Source organism: Trematomus bernacchii, unplaced genomic scaffold (assembly GCF_902827165.1).
Source record: "Trematomus bernacchii unplaced genomic scaffold, fTreBer1.1, whole genome shotgun sequence".
Lineage (NCBI taxonomy): Eukaryota > Metazoa > Chordata > Actinopteri > Perciformes > Nototheniidae > Trematomus > Trematomus bernacchii.
Window position 1 is genome coordinate 1 of NW_022988024.1, and position 15,472 is coordinate 15,472.

Below are 15,472 nucleotides of genomic sequence, written 5' to 3' on the forward strand. Positions count from 1 at the left end.
TGGAATCAACCCTTCATAATTCACGTTGCTCAAAGCTGCCCATCCAACTTCCCCCTTAACAGAGGAAATGGTTCAACCTTTTTTGGCCATAGGAAGTTCTTTGAATGCAGAGATGAAGGTAAAGTGAATTTCCAGTGTATTTTAAATTACATTTTTTAGATGTGTTAAACATTGTCCTCACTTGGCACTTATCTGTTTTATAATAATTTGTTTCCTACAGAAGGGCAATATGTTCCTTGGTGATTACAAGATCATGGAAGGTCTTTCCACAAAAGTTATTGATGGTAAACCCACTGTGGTGACTCCTGCTCTCTGCCTGCTGTACCTAAATCCACAGAAGAAACTACTCCCCATTGCAATTCAGGTTTCTCATATCTCGTGATCTCAATTAAGTTTTGTTTTTTTGAATACCTTCTACAAAATAAAAAATTGTCCCCACCCTCAGCTCAGTCAGCAACCTTCAGAGGAGAACCCAATTTTCCTGCCTCCTACCGACTCGGAGTCTGACTGGATGCTGGCCAAAATGTTTGTAAGGAGTGCAGATGCCCTCCATCACTTATTAGTCAGTCATTTGCTGAGGACTCATCTACTGCCAGAAGTTTTTACAATGGCGACACTTCGCAACCTCCCAAAGAATCACCCCCTGCACAAGGTAAGCCCTATTTATTTTTTTGAGTGCAGTGTTGCAGGCCATATGAGATGTGTTTACTTGAATCAGCTCAATGATATTACAGTAGGTTCATTACTGTCACCTATGTCTTCTTTCTTACAGCTGCTGACCCCCCATCACCGATTTACCATTCCTATAAACATACTTGCTCGTGAGACTCTTTTAGGCCCTGGTCAATTTTTTTCAAAGGTATGACTTTTTAATATATTTTTAAAAATGGAAATCATACATTAACAATTTAAACACATAGTCAATTCTATAACTGTTTAAATATCTTGATCAAATAAAAAAAGTTAAAGCCTTTTATTGTAATTGTACAAAGACACAATGAGATTCAGTGCAACCCTCTCCCAGTGTGCAATAACTAGACATACATATTAAAACACGGCAGTTAGTCAAAAGATATTGTAGGAGCCAATTAACACTGTGGGTATAAAGGTAGGAACCAATGTTTGTGGTTAGAGGTTCCGCCGGAAGGCCATACAGTTTTTGACTACATGGCGAACACTCACACAAACACGGGAATACAAACATTCATTGGCGTTTTTATATGTACAAAAGTGGTGGGGCACGAACAACTTGGATGTGTTTGTGTATGTATAAGCTTCTGGTGCTTTTTTAAACGTAAACAAATGGCTGTAGGCTATCCATGGTTCCGATAGAGAGGGGGGTATAAGGAAACACACTCATCACCGAGGTCACAATATCAATCGATCCAGCAGAGCAATAGCCTATAGGCAAACACAGAAGATCAACAAAAGATATGAACTTACCAAAGTAGATGGTCAACTTCATTCATTTTCTTTCCGTTTGACTGATTTGAATCGCTATACGCTCCTCTCGTCTCCTCTTCACAAACAACTACTATTTTCGCGGCACACGTACTTGCAGCCAATCGGCTCTCTGAATTATGAGATGACGTTTGGTAGGTATGTCAGCACAGTGCCCCTATGGTGTTTATTCTTTTGCCACACACATTGAATCGAAAAATACTCTGAGCATGCGCAGTGTAGTTTTTACAGCAACCATTCACTTTGACAGAGAGAGAGGGGCTAGATCGGGGCTTGACCCACGTTGCTCAATAGGCACACTGTAGACACTAATTAGAAGAACACAGACTAAAACAGCAATGTACAGACAAATCGGATGATTAAACATGATCTTAAAATATATTTTAAGATGTATTGTGTTTTGCATTTCTTTGGAATTATTATTTGAATTACTTTCTGCTGACACTAGGTGAGAAAATGAAGCAAATTAAATGGACACCAGTCAAAAGGAAATCAATGGACTGTATTTAACTGGAAACTTTGTATCAGACTTTTATTCACCTGGCAAACTTTGTGTGCGTCAATTACGCCAACATAGCGGATCCTCAGAGGCTTAAAACGTTGGCTTAGCCTCTACAGATATGTTTGGGGTTTTAACGGTGAGAAATGTTATGTAGAGGAAAATGAAATTTGTGCATTTGAAATGTAGCCAGTATTTGTTGTTTCAGACTTCACTTGATAAAGAGGGCAACTAGAACTAATGAGAAGGGGGCTCTCCAGAACGACCTACAGCTCCCTCTGCCTGCCGGAAAACATCGCAGCTAGAGGACTGGAGTCCATCCCCAACTTTCATTTCAGAGATGATGCACTGAGGCTGTGGAGCATCATCAACAGGTGACTTTCTGCTTGATAGCTGTCAACCCTGGTGTTTGAGGATTAATGCCATTATATGCCACATTAGACAAAATAGGGGGACACATATTAAAACTAAGTATTAAGATTCTGGACTTTAAATTGGATATTGAAGCAACAATCTCAAGATGTCACACGTGTAGATATGGGGAAATGCAATTCACATCCTGATAGGGATAGTGGTGGTCTAATGGATAGTGAGGTGGGCTGAAGATCGGAAGGTTGTAAGTTCAAATCCCGCCAGGGATATCACCACTAGTGTGCCCTTGAGTAAGGCACTTATGTCCTTAGTTACTCCAGGGAGAATTCGCTTTGGATAAAGAGTCAGCTAAGTTAAATGTATGTAATGATACTGGTACATTTTGTCCTCAGCTTCATCCAGTCAATGGTGGCATACTATTATCCATCTGACAGTGAAGTGTCTGCAGATTCTGAGCTCCAGGAATGGATCAATGAGATATTTTATTATGGATTTCTGGGGAATGGTGACTCAGGTATATATATATTTGTTGTTATATGCTCCTTTCAAAATGTTTACATGTGTATGTAAAAGCCTAAGGCCCTGCAGTAGTCCTTTTTTTGTTAGGGGCAGATTGTAGAATATCATGTAAATTGGCTTTAGACGCCAAGTCAACCCCCTCCCTTCACATTAAGTTTTAACTTGTCTTAAATGGATAATCTATCTTTCCAAAAGGCTTTATCTTGATTGGATGATATTTGCTGTAAAACAAATGTTAAGAAACTTAAACAAAGTATCACATTCTGAAATAGACAGTAAGTAGAATGATGAATGCATGTAAAAACAAAAGCTGGTTATTACATTTTGAGATTTTTAAAAATATACAAAAGTAGGATGAGATGCTCTGTGAGAAATGTGCAGTAGGCTTTTAACCAAACATTCTTGATAGGATTTCCTTCAAGCCTTCAGACTGTGGAGGAACTTATCCAGGTCGTCACTACAGTGGTCTTCACGTCATCAGCTTCACATTCTGCAGGGAACCGTGGACAGGTAAATATTACATTTTTAGTAGAATCTAGTTTTTTGGGGATTTGAATGTTCTTTTGGGTGATGAGGTCACCCTCAATTTGTACTGGCTATCATATAAATGTTTAAGTTCTTCAAATGTGACTATGCCGTGCATCCTATAGTTTGACGTCAGTGTTTTGATCTCTACAACTGCTTGTCCAACACTTCTTCTAAAGTCCCAATGTGTTGGTGCCATAATGACTGGTTTTGTGCATGTAGTGCTCCTTGCCCTCAAACCATTGAAAACCAGAGATACAACAAGGGTAGAAAATCAGGCTGGAGGAGCTTGCATCTTAGTAGTTCTTCTAGTTTAGTGATTGTTATCTCTCTTTTGATGATCCCACAGCTCCATTAAAGTATGTAAGAGGACAAAACCACTAACCATAACCTAAAGTTCAATGATTTAGTGTTACACCTCTTGTGTTTTGTACACATACAATTGCAACATTTTACATTGATAGCTGGCTGGCTCAGTTGTGAGCAGTAACAGCTTACTTGGTAACATTATGGGTGAGATTAAAGTAATTCAACATTCATCTCTACCATAAAGAAATTAGGAGAACAAATGAGGTTTATTAATGTCAAACTATACCTTTTTTTATTTTAACCCTCAAGATTTTTTTTTAAGTTTGACCATCTAGGTTGGATTCCCAATGGTCCACTTAGCCTGAACAAAGCTCCTCCAACTACAAAGGAACAGTCAAGCATGGAGGACATCTTGGCATATCTGCCCAAAAAATCAAGCGCAATACTTGTAATGTCATCTACATGGCTGTTCAGGGGGAATTTCAGTGATTTTGTGAGTATCCTGCGTTACATTAATCACAAAACCAGTAACTCTACCTTTTCAAAGATTTCCCATTCCCTTGCATAACATTTGGATTTTGTCCCCGTCAGGAACCCCTCGGTACTTATCCTGAGCAACGCTTTGCTGAGCCTGCAGCCTTACAGATGATCGAAGATTTTCAAGCAGTGCTGTCCTCCCTCAGTGTGGCCATTACCATGAGGAACTCAAAGCTTGAGCTGCCTTTTAATTATTTGAACCCAAAAGAAATTGAAAACAGTCCAGGAATTTAATCTTGGTATTTGACCAAGAAAATACTTTAAACTGTGGCTCAAATAAACAACCTGCTGTCGCTTTGTTGTCCAATGTACTGCCATCTTGATACTGTAATCTTATCTTGAAAGTAAAGTTTCACATATTTATAGTTGTTTTTGTTGATTGCATCTCTTCACCAAACCGTTCAACTGCAAGTATTCTAAACCAAATGGTTAAAATTGTAAAGACCAATGGCAAATATCTTCATTAAGTAGGTTTTCCTGATGTAAGGGTTGAGGCACAGGTGTTTAGTAAAATGAGACTTTTACTCCATTGCTTTGTTACCCTTAGATTATGTTCAGCAACTTCCGATATCACCTTTAGTACAGTATAAGGCTACGGTTTTTATGGTCATCGAATACAATTATTAATCGAACAAAGACTTGACACTCAAATTTGCTTTTTTTTTTTTTTTTTAAGTCCGGTCAGAATGAGCAGAGGGAGGTTAGCAGAAACTGTAGCAGCATTTAGTGTGGCAAACAAAACTCAACACAAACAGTGCTGCATAACAAACTCGTTTCACAAGCTGCATCTGTGCAGCAAGTTCAGTGTAAACTAGTGAAATGTTGTTGTGCCTCGGGCTGCACTACCAGGATGCATGTTGACACGTAACTGTTGTCTCAGCATTCTTGTTTTAGCTCACAGCAACAATATTTGGTAAAATGTACTTAAAATACAGCTTTAATGCAACATCAGTCCGTCTATGCCTTCAAAAGACTCATCCTTGGAAAAAAGTATTGTCCCACTCTGCAGCTTCCCTGTCATTCAATGCCTCTTCAAGGTTTAGATACAGTTACGAAGAGCTGGTGCTTGTTTTATAATCTGAACCTTATTTTTTTACATTTTTTTACACTTTAAAAATACCGAAGCTGGTGGATGGGACCATCAGTTTTTTTTTTAAATTAATTTATTGAAGATGAAAATATTCAGGGTGTGCTTGCTAATATTTGTTGCTAGATTGTTTTGAATTTAATATGTTACCCTCTTTGAACAAACTTGCTGATCCCTTCCATTACTCTCAAACTAAATGCTTCCTGATAAATAACCTGACAGGATTTTGAAAACAGTATGGATGTTTAACTTAAAGGAAACCTATCATGCTATATTTAAATGATATATTGTAGGGCCATACCTATATAAGGTATATTTATACGTTTCTGTTTTCAAAATACCAAACAGATCATGCATTTTAGCCATGCCTCATTTCGCTCTGTGCTGTTTGCTGTCTACGGGTCTGATTCTCCTGACCACGCCCCCCTGCAGGAGAGGGGAGACGTGCTCTGATCAGCTGCTGGGCTGTCAGAAGAGGGGGAGAAAAAGAGATATCCGTGTTTTATTATATAGAGTCGTTATTCATTTGTTTTAAAGCTCAATAAATAACAAAGACCTTTGACCGGCACTTTTCTAATTTTGTCCGGAAGATTTAAACTTTAACGGACATCTTGACCGGCGAAACAAACTGAAACTGAAACTCTGCCGCACGGTCCCCTCGTTCCTTGGAAGAGGCGGAGAGGTGGGTGTTTGTCATCTGCTGGTGGACTAACCGGAGAGAATTACAGTGCTTGCCTCGACGGGGAGGGTTTGCATTGCAGCGGGAGCAAACGCTTGCCTCGGGGAGGGAGAAAGAAAGCCACAGCGGAGAATAAACAGAAGGGTAACCATGGTACTGTAACCAAGTCTTCTTCGCTGCTTTTGTGGCAGACTACAGCGCGACTTACAGGCCTGGCATATGTACTACAGCGTCTCCAGCGCTTTCGAACGGCAATGGCCGTGGCTGTCTCCTCCTGATTGGTGGAGTTGTCCCAATAGCCGTAGCGCCACCGTCCTGACGTCAGGACCAAGCCCCCAGGAAGTGCGCCGGACTCTGATGAAAATATTCGTGCTGGCCAAACGGCGGTACTACACTTCCTTTTGGTTGCCAGGCCCGGAAACACTTTTTCCCATTGACTTACATGGGGAAAGAGTGGTCTGTAAATCGTTGGATAATTTTTTTGAAACTAAATAAACTACCCAGTATGAACACTTGTATAGCCCTTATTAAAAACATTCGTTCCTCAAGTTGTAAAAATGTGCTAATAACGTTATTCTGTGAGTTATTTCCCTCTGCATTATGAACGCGCATCTAACCCACGGGACCGCGCCGCCCGGCACGTTCATGTTACGTGTTCAGCACTACATGCGTTTATCTTTACCCATGGATGCACAATAAGAACGGACCCATATTTGCCAGCCCACGGAGCTGTAATAATGGATATATTGCACATGTTTGCTGTAATTCATCATTGTCAAATATTATACTACATGGGCTGTATGATTAAATCTTGTGCCGTAAATGTTGTATTAAGTTAATATTACCGACGTAGATTAACGTCCCTGTAGCTTCTTATTGCACTAAGAAGTTTATTGCACTGTAATATATATATATACATATATATACAATATATATACACATAAATATATATATATATACATATATACATACATATATACACATATATATATACATGTGTATATGTATATACATATATATACATGTATATTATATACATATATGTATATATATACATACATATACATATATATATATATATACAGTGCAATAATTCTTTCATGCTAAATGAAGCTCTGCTGCTTGGATATCACTAGATCCTGTTACAGCGTAATATAAAAGTACATAACGATTGATGTGTAAATAAGCATAATTACTAGCTAACCGCTAGCTGCTAACTGCCGCCTCGTTAATATCAAATCCATCATAATAACAATCCATTACCATGCTGTCATGAACGTGCGGTGCTGTTACGTGTACGCAAATGGACGTGCTTGATGTGAACGAGCATTTTGGGGGGCATGGTTAAAGTTGCGCATGCGCTATGAGCGCACATACGGGTACTTCTCAGGCATGCCGGGTAATCTGTGACGTTTCGCTCTCTCAAAAGTTGGGCCATTTTATCATCATGCGCGAATGAGCAACTCTCATAGGAATGAATGAGGCCCCGCCTCCCACGCTGTATCCAGTTCTTATTATACATCCATGGTCAGGACAGTGTTCAAATCTGGATCAGTTTTTATCAGATCCGTTGGCAGCCCCTTTTTTAGAGATTTGGGTATGGAGGAAAATAGAGAGGGTTGTGTTTTCTGACACTTGGTGAGTTCCCTGGAACACCGGGGACATATTCATGTATAAAAGACGTACAAAAGTGCATTTTGCATGATAGGTCCCCTTTAATCTTTGAATAGTCAGTCAGTACTGTTGATGCTACATCTACAACAAATCACAAGACTTCACCTCAAGAAACAGCAAGAACTTGCATATAGGTGCAGGGAACTAAAGATCAGACCGAGAGAGTAATGAATCGGCATTTCAGAGAGTTAAACAGAAATGTGTACTTTGTATCTAAATACTGAGTATCAACAGGGTAAATTACTGGGGGAAAAAACTCAAGTTTGTGGATAATAGTGTGAACAACACTACACCATCCAGTCTGGCTTTTTGACATTTCTAATTTTCTAAAACAATATTTAAGTTTTCAGGTTTGTTAGGATTTGAATGTTCTTTGGGTGATGAGGTCACCCTCAATGTGTACTGGCTATCATATAAATGTTTAAGTTCTTCAAATGTGACTATGCCGTGCATCCTATAGTTTGACGTCAGTGTTTTGATCTCTGTACAACTGCTGTCCAACACTTCTTCTAAAGTCCCAATGTGTTGGTGCCATAATGACTGGTTTTGTGCATGTAGTGCTCCTTGCCCTCAAACCATTGAAAACCAGAGATACAACAAAAAGGTAGAAAATCAGGCTGGAGGAGCTTGCATCTTAGTAGTTTCTTCTAGTTTAGTGATTGTTATCTCTCTTTTGATGATCCCACAGCTCCATTAAAGTATGTACAAAACATCAAAGAACATCAATATGTTTTGCGCCTTTAAATATAGTATGACTCTTCACTTTTCTTAATATTTAGACAATCCAAATACAGCAAATAAAGCAGTAGCTGAGCACTTGGTGTATTATTATATAGTATTTAGCTTTGGGCTAAAGAATAGCTGATACTGGTACATTTTATTGTTGTCCTCAGCTTCATCCAGTCAATGGTGGCATACTATTATCCATCTGACAGTGAAGTGTCTGCAGATTCTGAGCTCCAGGAATGGATCAATGAGATATTTTATTATGGATTTCTGGGGAATGGTGACTCAGGTATATATATTGTTGTTATATGCTCCTTTCGAAATGTTTACATGTAAAAGCCTAAGGCGCCGCAGTAGTCCTTTTTTTGTTAGACACAGATTGTAGAATATCATGTAAATTGGCTTTAGACGCCAAGTCAACCCCCTCCCTTCACATTAAGTTTTAACTTGCCTTAAATGGATAAACTATCTTTCCAAAAGGCTTTATCTTGATTGGATGATATTTGCTGTAAAACAAATGTTAAGAAACTTAAACAAAGTATCACATTCTGAAAGACAGTTAGTAGAATGATGAATGCATGTAAAAACAAAGCTGGTTATTACATTTTGAGATTTTAAAAATATACAAAAGTAGGATGAGATGCTCTGTGAGAAATGTGCAGTAGGCTTTTAACCAAACATTCTTGACAGGATTTCCTTCAAGCCTTCAGACTGTGGAAGAACTTATCCAGGTCGTCACTACAGTGGTCTTCACGTCATCAGCTACACATTCTGCAGGGAACCGTGGACAGGTAAATATTACATTTTTAGTAGAATCTATTTTTTTGGGGATTTGAATGTTCTTTTGGGTGATGAGGTCACCCTCAATTTGTACTGGCTATCATATAAATGTTTAAGTTCTTCAAATGTGACTATGCCGTGCATCCTATAGTTTGACGTCAGTGTTTTGATCTCTACAACTGCTTGTCCAACACTTCTTCTAAAGTCCCAATGTGTTGGTGCCATAATGACTGGTTTTGTGCATGTAGTGCTCCTTGCACTCAAACCATTGAAAACCAGAGATACAACAAAGGTAGAAAATCAGGCTGGAGGAGCTTGCATCTTAGTAGTTCTTCTAGTTCAACCCTGTCTCCTAGAAATTACGTTCCCACAAAACTAAACTGCATTCTCAAATACGTTTCGCAAGAAACGTATTTCCTTCCACGTTACGTTTGTTATGAACATATCTTAAATACGTTTATTTTCTACATATCTTCTAGAAACCTATTTTCTCTCACATGACGTTTGTTATGAACGTATCTTAAATACGTTTGCTTTCTACCTATCTTTGACATTTCTTTTCTAGCTTATAATAATAATGATAATAGTCATTTATAAATATCATTTTAGAGCACACATTTGAAATCGACGATCGGCTTGATATCCTATGGTTAAATTAAAATCAGTAGGCGAGGCTGTAATTTCGCCAGCTGCGAGGCAGAGTTTTAACATGCCAAAAAGCTGCTGTGTCGTTTATTGCACCTCAAACACCTCAAACTTCACGGGGACGAAAACGGGTTGAATCCGCATATTTCTCATGCGTATAGCCCTCTAAGCTCGACGACGCCGTAAGGGAAACGTAGAAACAGACCCCGCAAACGACAACGGGTCCAAAGGTGGATAGATCTGGGAACGGAGCGCTCTGGGGGGTCCAACGGGGCCGTGGAGTCGCCTATACGGTCATTCGTTTTTATAGCCCCGCCTCTCCCCCGCAGGGTTGCTATCGTGCTCCAGTCGCTACTGACCATGCTACAGTTCTTTTGTGCAACATCTACAGGAGCTCCTCCTTGAATTCAGATTATTTATCTTTATCTCGATATGGACATAAAGCGAGTGAAGTCTAATCTGACAGGACAGAGACACGCAGCTCCTGCCGCTGTGATGCAGCGGGAGCAAAACACACACTTCAAGTCAATCATCACCCTTAGCTATTTTAATTACCTCTCAAACTACCTAAACTAGTTATAAATATGTTCATTTTTACTGTCGGGTCACTCATTACAGGATCAGCTGCTGCATGAGACAGACACTGACGCTGTCAGAAGAGAGGAAAAAGAGACAGGCTCCGTGTATTTGATGATTATATATCATTATATCGTCGTTATTCATTTGTTTTAAAGCTCAATAAATAACAATGAAGACCTTTGACCGGCACTTTTATAATTTTGTCCGGAAGATTTAAACTTTAACACACGCTGACCGGCGAAAAACTCTGCCCGGTTCTGTCGGCCCCCACCGCGGAGAATACACAGAAGTGCAGCCATGACAACCATTCTTCTTCGCTGCTTTTTGGAGGAAGTTGCTGCTTTTGTGGAGGAAGTTACAGTGCCACGTACAGGTTCGGCATATGTACTGCAGCTTTTCCAGCGTTTGGATGTAAACGGCCGCCTCGTGGAGCTTGACACAATCCGGTGTATATTGCGTGGGGACGGAAGGTTTTTTGCGGTTGCATTTGCGTTACTCCGATGCGTTTTGCCGTATTTGTCCTCGTGGAGCCGGGGCCAGGAATTTAATCTTGGTATTTCCTGGTAGGAAGCTACTTCGGTTGCCATCTGTATATGCGCTCTGTTTTTGCTACTTGTTAAGTTAAGTTAACCTGATTGAACCTTTACAACTAAACAGAATTGTTGCATGCTAAATTTCGCAACAATTCAGGATTTAGTTATGACAAAAATGTATGCTTTTATGGCTCAGTGACTACTTAACGTTAGATTATGTATTTTGACAATGTCCATGCAAGCTGCATTCGTAAACTGACCGATGACTGATTCGTAAAAGTGACAGAATATAAATTCTCTTAATATATTGTTGATAAAGTGGTTATGGAAACAGAATACTTTATGTGTTTTTCAGCAGTAGCATCTTAGATGTCTGCATCTCAGTTGCAGACGTTTACATTTTTCAGTAGTCTCTCTGCACAATTATCAAAATACAATTGCAACCATGTTAGATGTAATGAAATAAATGGTCAATAAACGTCCTTTATGTCTGTTCGAGATATTCAGCATTAATTGCACTGTAATACTTATCTTTATCATTAATTATTTTCACACTATGTTTTCAAGAACTCATCAAGCTTTGCCCTTTTCTACTAATGATAGGAAATCCCACAAGCACTCTGTACACAATCAGATATCAGATATAAATGTTTTGATTGGACAAAACCTTAAGATTTCTTTTTTATGTTTCTTCCTATTTGTTCCAAATTAATATTGTAAGCTCTGGGCTCAGATCTCAGCAAGCACTGTGACTGACATCTGGTGGTCTGAAGTAAATATAGCAGCCATTTACAAGTGGGCTAATATCACTGGTACTACACCAAACCTTATATGTGTGCAACAAAAGTTTTAAAACACTACTATCACAAAGTCATCATGCAACAGAAGATCTGACACAACAAATTGAAACCGTGCTCTCTGTTTTTTTGTCTTATCCCATCTCTTATATACTGACAATATTTGCTCTTTTTGCTTATTTGGCAGGACAGTAGATTTTCTCACACTCAGAGATGGTAACAGGCATGCGCTTAGGGCCCGCTTTCCAGCCAGTTTCTGTGGGGTGACGCATTCTGAAGTGAGGCAGAGCTCATCTGTGCCTCACCTCACCCCACAGTAAATGGCTTGAGCGCGCTGACAAAATAAGGGCCGCGCTAAATTAGTGCCCGCGCTCCAGCAAGTTACTGTGAGCTTACGAGAGGCAGAGCACGTCCCTGCCTCACTTCTCATCGCTCCCGTAGCGGAGCTCGGCAAATTTGCTGATTTTGACTATAAAATGCGATTGGAATCATACAGAAATCACATTTACACAAGATCAGTGGAGACATTTTATTATTATTATTATTTAGTTTTTCTTTAATTGTTTTCCCGTTACATTGGAGTATGACAGGTGAGGCTCTGCCTCCCCTGCCTCCACTGACTGCACGTCGCTGGTGCCCACTGATGAGGGTCCCCTGCCTAAACAGAGACTATGGCTGCCCCGCCAACCTGGTGCGTAACCAAATGTATGCTCACCTCGATGTGTGTCCAGCTGGAGTGGTGTGCTGCACTATGGAGTGGAACAGATGGCCCGTTAGCTGCCTGGACTACACTTCCTATGAAAGCCTGAGCCGTGGAGTGGAGGAGGTGGAGCAGACATGGCACTTGCTCTTCAGGACCAGCGTACACTACTCGAGTCCCTCAAAGTGATTGCCATGTCACCCACTGCAGAAGGAGAGCCGTTTCTCCCTGTTAGTAAGGAAAACAGGGAAACGGGCTCATCTTCGCCTACATCCGCCCCTGAGGCCTCCACCGTTATTGATACAGCTTCACACTCATCATCCTCACACCAGCCACAACCTCCCCCGTCAGTTTTGGGCAAAGGAGAGAATTGCCAGTGGAATTAATGGCTTGAATGAAGAGCACTTCGGTAAACTCTACGAGGCCACAGTGGAGACAGCAAGAAGCTTAGCTGCTGCTTTGGACTTTGTTAGCAATGCCAACTCTGTTGACAGCAGCACAGAGTGTGTGAACAGTGGAGCTGCTACTCCGATGAGTACATTGAGCGACAATGGAGACCCTAAGAATGAACTAGAAATCAAAACACCAGTAGCCGCTGATGGTTTAAATAAAAAACATGGAGGTGCAAAGTGTCTGTTCTAGCTGTTTGATAGGAAATGGGGCTCTCAACGGAACAGATCCAAAGATTTTAAAACCTGCAAATGGACCACTGTCGGGAGCAATGGAGGCCTTTCCTGTTGAGGTTCAAGATGACATGAACGCTGGGGTTTCTGAGGAGCCCGTCACCCCTCAGATGGCATCTCCGGTGCATGTCAGACAGGGAGTGGCACCGAGCGCTGGTCATGTGTTGCTTGAAGACAGGGGGCTAGCTCTTTTAGAAAACCATGGGCATGATCGTAAATTTCACAACTACAATTTTTTTAGGGGCCAAGGCTAATGTTCATTACCTAATGGACGGAAAGGTTACTTCACAGACAGGTCACTGTATAGATTGCGACCGAAAATGGAGGACAAGGCAGTAGATTTTGGAGCAGGATGAAGACCACATGGGTCTGGGAGAAATCGATCTGATCACAGCAGCGCTGTTCTTTTGTTTAGAGGAGTCCAGAGAGTGTAGAAGGATCTCTGACAAAGTCTATGTTGATGGCTACCGTGTTGACTTTGGCACACAGACTTTCACTTTCCCTGCAGCCATCTTGGTTACCAACACTAGAGTCGGGGACATAGCTTCTGCATCTGCCTGTGACCATGCGGCCCCCCAGCTTTCCTACCCCAGCCCTTCCGCACTCTCCGCCTCTGCCTTGTCTTGGAAGCTCTGGAGGTCGCAGTCCCACATAACCGCTACCTCCCTCCTAACCCTCGCTACCAGCATATGTTCCCTTTCGTCTGTGATCAGTCATTGCGCAGGGACCAGTTTTCTTCCCATTTCATAAATGTCCATGGTGACATTCACGCTGGTCTCAATGGTTGGATGGAGCACCGCTGCCCGCTGGCATACTATGGCTGCACATTCTCTCAGCGAAAGTTTTACCCATCCACCCAGGGGGCCAAAGTGGTTCATGACAGGCACCTCAGGTCCTTTGGGGTTCAGCCTTGCCCAGGGGCTCAACTTCCTGTTGATTTCCAGTCGGACCAACTTAGTGGGCTTCCCATTGAGATATTGTGGCATATAGCTGGGTTCCTGGACAGTTTCAGCCTGTGCCAGCTGTCTCTGGTGTCACGGACTATGAGGGAGGTGTGTGCCAGCCTCCTCCAGATAAGAGGCATAGTGGAGCTGCAGTGGGAGCGAAACGTTGCCCTGGTACCCCTGGCACTGTATCATGGCAAATCAAAAATAGAGTGAGTAGAAAACCTGTATTATAAAGTTACTGTATGTCAGTTATTTTTAATATTTCCTTTAATCTGTATCTGAAATCTGAGAAAAGTGCTTTTGCAAAAGGAAACATTTCAAATAGCTGATGGAGCTCTACAGTAAATGCTACAATATTATACATAGCCAACATAGACTAAAGAATAATTACTTCAAATCTGTTTGAAATAGATAGATTTTTCTGGAGGGTGCCCCTAACATATATAATGTTTGTTAGGATAACATTTTACATTTTTGTAAATCAATGTAAGCAGTAAGATAGAATAAGATTTTGGATGCTGTAACAAAAGAAGGGAATGCAGCTTCACAAAATGATTAGTATGCATTGACCTCTTCATTCAGTAATCCTTTTTTATTTATTTATGCAGGTGTGGAGATTCAGCACTGCCTTCAGCCCGGTGTCATCATGGGGTTTCAATGATCTCCCCAGCATGTCGAACCATCTCAAGAAGTGTCACTTCAACACAGCAGAGCACAAGACGGAGCCCGTTCCCCTTCCTGCCATGTGCACTGCACGAGATGGACAGTCGCTGGGCCGCGTCCTGCGTCACATTAACTCCTGACTCGACGCGGCTCGCCTCTTGCTTCTGCACGGGAGTCACTGTGGGAATATGTGGATGTTGCAATAATAGATTTTTTCTTTTTTTTTTTTTTTACAAGTCTTTTTATTTCATTATAGTGTACAATAATCGATGCCATTTCATTTATATTGTAATATCACAGTACACTCACTACACTCCCTCCCTCCCTCCCTCCCTCCCACCCACACATACCCGCACAGGCAAAACCAAAAAATGCTTATCAATATAACTTAAACAACAGAGCCATGAAAATAAACATAAAAAGGAAAAGGAAAAAATAGAACCAAAAAATAAAAAATAAAATAAAAACCAGACAAGTAAAACAAACAAATAATTATACAATACAAATAATTATACAATACAGTGACAATGTAGACAATGACAACACCATAACACGTATTTCCGGCCGTCAGGACAAATAGCCACAGAATGCACCATTCCATCACTGGTCATATCTCAGATATGTTTTCCAAATACGAAAACAATGGCAACCACAGAGCTTGAAAAATATGTCCACGATTATATTTTTCCAATGTCATTTTCTCCAGAGGTAAAAAATGTGTTATCTGATCAATGAAAAGTTTAAATGTTGGGGGACG

At 40.7% G+C, this 15,472-nt stretch overlaps 2 pseudogenes; both read left to right on the plus strand.

Moving 5' to 3' along the window:
• The first annotated feature begins 112 nt into the window (after positions 1-112).
• Positions 113-4,585, plus strand: LOC117472249 (annotated as a pseudogene).
• A 7,762-nt stretch (positions 4,586-12,347) lies between these two features.
• On the plus strand, positions 12,348-14,920 carry LOC117472258 (annotated as a pseudogene).
• The last annotated feature ends 552 nt before the right edge of the window (positions 14,921-15,472 follow it).